Here is a 6,000-nt window from a genome sequence, read left to right as displayed (position 1 = left end):
AACATTGTCTACAGATGCAATCAAACATATTGGCACCCTTGCATGAAAACATATTTTCATGGAACACTGGTAACTGGGTGATAAAACACATTTTAGGTTTATACATGTATTTGTTTGATTTACAATTGAACAGGACCAAGTAAAAAAAGTATAATCTAAACTGAAATGTAGATCTTTTACTTCAAAGTAAAAAATGGCCTGGACTTAATTATTCAGAATTCAAATTAATTTGGTTGGAGGCAACGATTCTCCTTAACTGTGCAATTTATCTCACCTGTGGTAAGTTGCAGCTGCCTACAGGGTAAAAATAGTTTGGAACCCCCCGGAACATTCTGCTCCATTGCACTCCATTGTAAAGTGCAAGGGTGCCAACATATTTGACCGCATCTGTGTGTCCAAAATGGCACCCTATTCTCAAGTGCTACTGTTGGACAGAGACTTCAAAATGGCACCTACAGTTTTCCCCTCTATATAGTGCACTCAGATTTGCCATTTATTCTAAAATACGACCATTTGCAAAATCATCTTAAAATCTCATAAGAAATGAGGTAGTGTTTTTTGTCTTAGTAACATTATACTATGCTATTATTATATTTGGTTAAGTTATGTAGAATACAATCATTATGTGATCTTGAAGACATTGATTCAGCTTTGATCTAACTTTATTAAAGGTCCAATGCAGCCGTTTTTATCTCGAAAAGTCAAAAAGAAACAAAAATAGCTTTTTGGATGTCACCATGCTGGCCAAAACTTCACCCCACCTAAACAATTTCAGGCGGTTTTTTTCAAACAGCTCTTACACCAAAAAGTTTTTCACAATTTCAAATTAAATCTAATCACATTTTATTGGTCACATACACATATTTAGTAGATGTTATTGCGGGTGTAGCAAAATTATTGTGTTCCTAGCCCCAACACTGCAGTAATATGTAACAATACACACCAATCTAAAAAGTTAAATAATGGAATGAAGAAATTTAGAAATATTAGGACGAGCAATGTCAGAGTCCGGAGTATATACTGTATATATACAGTAAATCAAATCAAATGTTATTTGCCAAATGCGCCAAATTCAACAGCTGTAGACCTTACTGTCACGATCGTCGTAATGAGTGGACCAAGGCGCAGCGTGATATGAGTACATACTTTAATAGGTACTTATCAAATACAACAAAACGATACGTGACGTCCTCGGTCATGAACACAAACCTACACGGAACAAGATCCCACAAATAACTGTGCAAAACAGGCTGCCTAAGTATGGTTTCCAATCAGAGACAACGAGCAACAGCTGCCTCTGATCGGGAACCACCCTACCAACATAGATCTAAACGATCTAGAATAAACACATAGAAACTACAACATAGAAACTAACACCCTGGCTCAACATAAAAGAGTCCCCAGAGCCAGGGCGTGACACTTACAGTGAAATGCTTACTTACAAGACCTTAACCAACAATGCAGTTTTAAGAAAAATAAGTGTTAAGTAAAAAATAGAGAAGTAAAAAATAACAAATAACAAATAATTAAAGAGCAGCAGTAAAATAAAATAACAGTAGTGAGGCTATATACAGGGGGTACCGGTAGAGAGTCAATGTGTGGGGGCACCGGTTAGTCAAGGTAATTGAGGTAATATGTACATGTGGGTAGAGTTAAAGTGACTACGCATAGATAATAAACAGAGTAGCAGCAGCGTAAAAGAGGGGGTGGGGTGGGGGGGACAATGCAAATAGTCCGGGTAGCCATGATTAGCTGTTCAGGAGTCTTATGGCTTGGGGGTAGAAGCTGTTAAGAAGCCTTTTGGACCTAGACTTGGCGCTCCGGTACCACTTGCTGTGCGGTAGAAGAGAAAACAGTCTATGACTAGGGTGGCTGGAGTCTTCGACAATTTTTAGGGCCTTCCTCTGACACCGCCTGGTATCGAGGTCCTGGATGGCAGGAAGCTTGGCCCCAGTGATGTACTGGGCGTACGCATTACCCTCTGTAGTGCCTTGCGGTCAGAGGCTGAGCAGTTGCCATACCAGGCGGTGACACAACCAATCAGGTTGCTCTCGATGGTGCAGCTGTATAACTTTTTGAGGATCTGAGGACCCATGCCAAATCTTTTCAGTCTCCTGAGGGGGAGAATAGGCTTTGTCGTGTCCTCTTCACGACTGTCTTGGTGTGTTTGGACCATGATAGTTTGTTGGTGATGTGGACACCAAGGAACTTGAAGCTCTCAACCTGTTCCAATACAGCCCGTCGATGAGAATGGGGGCGTGCTCAGTCCTCTTTTATTTCCTGTAGTCCACAATCATCTCCTTTGTCTTGATCACATTGAGGGAGAGGTTGTTATCCTGGCACCACACGGCCAGGTCGCTGACCTCCTCCCTATAGGCTGTCTCATTGTTGTCGGTGATCAGGCCTACCACTGTTGTGTCGTCGGCAAACTTAATGATGGTGTTGGAGTCGTGCCTGGCCATGCAGTCATGGGTGAACAGGGAGTACAGGATGGGACTGAGCACGCACCCCTTAGGGGCCCCCGTGTTGAGGATCAGTGTTGCAGATGTGTTGTTACCTACCCTTACCACCTGGGAGCGGCCCATCAGGAAGTCCAGGATCCAGTTGCAGAGGGAGGTGTTTAGTCCCAGGGTCCTTAGCTTGGTGGGTGAGCTTTGAGGGCACTATGGTGTTGAACGCTGAGCTGTAGTCAATGAATATAATTCTCACGTAGGTGTTCCTCTTGTCCAGGTGGGAAAGGGCAGTGTGGAGTGCAATACAGATTGCACCATCTGTGGATCTGTTGGGGCGGTATTAAAATTGGAGTGGGTCTAGGGTTTCTGGGATAATGGTGTTGATGTGAGCCATGACCAGCCTTTCAAAGCACTTCATGGTTACAGACGTGAGTGCTACGGATCGGTAGTCATTTAGGCAGGTTATCTTAATGTTCTTGGGCACAGGGACTGTGGTGGTCTGCTTGAAACATGTTGGTATTACAGAATCAGTCAGGGACATGTTGAAAATGTCAGTGAAGACACTTGCCAGTTGGTCAGCGCATGCTCGGAGTACACGTCCTGGTAATCCGTCTGGCCCTGCAGCCTTGTGAATGTTGACCTGCTTAAAAGTCTTACTCACATCGGCTACAGAGAGCGTGATCACATAGTCATCCGGAACAGCTGATGCTCTCATGCATGCTTTAGTGTTGCTTGCCTCGAAGTGAGCATAGAAGTGATTTAGCTCATCTGGTAGGCTCGAGTCACTGGGCAGCTCGCGGCTGTGCTTCCCTTTGTAGTCTGTAATAGTTTGCAAGCCCTGCCACATCCGACGAGCATCGGAGCCGGTGTAGTACAATTAAATCTTAGTCCTCTATTGACTCTTTGCCTGTTTGATGGTTTATCGGAGGGCATAGCGGGAGTTCTTATAAGCATCCGGGTTAGAGTCCCGCTCCTTGAAAGCAGCAGCTCTACCCTTTAGCTCAGTGCGGATGTTGCCTGTAATCCATGGCTTCTGGTTGGGTTATGTGCATACGGTCACTGTGGGGACGATGTCATCGATGCACTAATTGATGAAGCCAGTGACTGATGTGGTATACTCCTCAATGCCATATTCCAGTCTGTGCTAGCAAAACAGTCATGTAGCTTAGCATCTGCGTCATCTGACCACTTCCTTATTAACCTAGCCACTGGTACACAGGATAGAATTATGGTCAGATTTGCCAAATGGAGGGCGAGGGAGAGCTTTGTCCGTGTCTCTGTGTGTGGAGTAAAGGCGGTCTAGAGTATTTTTCCCTCTGGTTTAGTTTAAGTTTCCCTGCATTAAAGTCCCCGGCCACTAGGAGCGCCGCCTCTGGATGAGAGTTTTCCTGTTTGCTTATGGCCTTATACAGCTCATTGAGTACAATCTTAGTGCCAGCATCGGTTTGTTGTGGTAAATAGAGAGCTACGAAAAATATACTCCGATGTAGCGTATATCTCGCCAGCTGTTTGTTATCCATGTCGTCGTTCAGCCACGACTCGGTGAAACATAATATATTACAGTTATTAATGTCACGTTTGTAGGATATCCTTGATCTTAGGTCGTCCATTTTGTTTCCCAATGATTGTACGTTGGCTAATAGGACTGATGGAAGAGGCAGATTACTCGCTCGCCGTCGGATCCTTACAAGGCACCCCAACCTACAAGTACACCATATCTCTGTCTCTTTCTCATGCGAATGACGGGGATTTGGGCCTAGTCGGGTGTCTGTAGAATATCCTTTGCGGCCGACTCGTTGAAGAAAAAATCTTGGTCCAATACGAGGTGAGTAATCGCTGTCCTGATATCCAGAAGCTCTTTTTGGTCATAAGAGACAGTGGCAGAAACATTATGTACAGAATACCAGTCAAAAGTTTGGACACACCTACTCATTCAAGGGTTTTTCTTTATTGTTACTATTTTCTATATTGTAGAATAATAGTGAACACATCAAAACTATAAAATAACAAATATGGAATCATGTAGTAACCAAAAAAAGTGTTAAACAAATCAAATTATATTTTATGTTTGAGATTCTTCAAATAGCCACCCTTTGCCTTGATGACAGCTTTGCACACTCTTGGAATTCTCTCAACCTCATGAGGTAATCACCTGGAATGCTAGGGTGATGTATAGATGATTAAAATCATATGATCCACACCAGATGATGTTATGTGCATATTGGAATCAAATGCAAAAGTCTGTTTATAAGGTACATTATAGTAGTAGTAGTAGTAGTAGTAGTAGTAGTAGTGTGTTGCTAGGTAACGACGTAAACTATGGCACTTTTAATGAATGTACTGGCCACGTGTATGTTGCCTAGTATATCATGGGCAGGATAGGCTCTAACAATGGGAATTCCAAGCCACCCTTTGTATAAAATAGTTTCACATGTGAAGATTGAAGGTTCAACAAAAGCACATTTGAATTCTGCAATTTACATGGAAAAATATTAAATCATGTCGGGTTTCTAATATGTTTTCTGTAAATTATTGTAGGCTACAATATTTGCTGTCGAATAAAAAATGACATTGTCCTATAAAGCCCACTACACAATGTATTGTTATAAGAACCTTGCCTATGTCCAAAAAAGGCACCCTATTCCCAAGTGCTATTCTTGGACAGAGCCTTTGAAATGCCACACTATGTACTGCACGCAGATTGGCCATTTATTCCAATCACGTAAAACTAGCCAGAGGAAAAAGCTAAAGTTAAAAGAACTCATGACACCCTGCAGTAAGAATCTACACTGAGTGTACAAAACATTAAGGACACCTGCTCTTTCCATGAAAGCTATGATCCCTTATTGATCTCACTTGCTAAATCCACTTCAAATCAGTGTAGATGAAGGGGAGGATTTTTAAGCCTTGAGACAATTGAGACAAATTGTGTATGTGTGCCATTCAGAGGGTGAATGGGCAAGACAAAATACTATGAAGATGTTTTTAATGTTTTATACACTCAGTGTATATCTGCTTTTATTACTTTATGCCCCCAATGTTCTTACTAAATTAACCTTTGCCTACTTAAAGTTTCCTGCAGTCAACTACCAAAAGCACCCTCTTTGGACTCAAGAGTTTGGCCTTTTATATATACAGTCCCAGTCAAAAGTTTGGACACAACTACTCATTCCAGTTTTTAAAAAAATATTTACTATATTCTACATAAAATAACACATATGGAATCATTAAGTAACCAAGTGTTAAACAAAACAAAGATTTTATTTTTGAGATTCTTCAAAGTAGCCACCCTTTGCCTTGAAGACAGCTTTGCACACTCTTGGCATTCTCTCAACCAGCTTCATGAGGTAGTCACCTGGAATGCATTTCAATTAACAGGTGTGCCTTGTTAAAAGTTAATTTGTGGAATTTATTTATTTCTTAATGTGTTTGAGCCAATCAATTGTGTTGTGACAAGGTAGGGGTGGCATACAGAAGATAGCCCTATTTGGTAAAAGACCAAGTCCATATTATGGCAAGAACAGCTCAAATAAGCAAAGAGAAACAA

Source organism: Coregonus clupeaformis, chromosome 15 (assembly GCF_020615455.1).
Source record: "Coregonus clupeaformis isolate EN_2021a chromosome 15, ASM2061545v1, whole genome shotgun sequence".
NCBI lineage: Eukaryota > Metazoa > Chordata > Actinopteri > Salmoniformes > Salmonidae > Coregonus > Coregonus clupeaformis.
The sequence above is the reverse complement of the archived record's forward strand: the minus strand, read 5'-3'. Positions refer to the sequence as shown.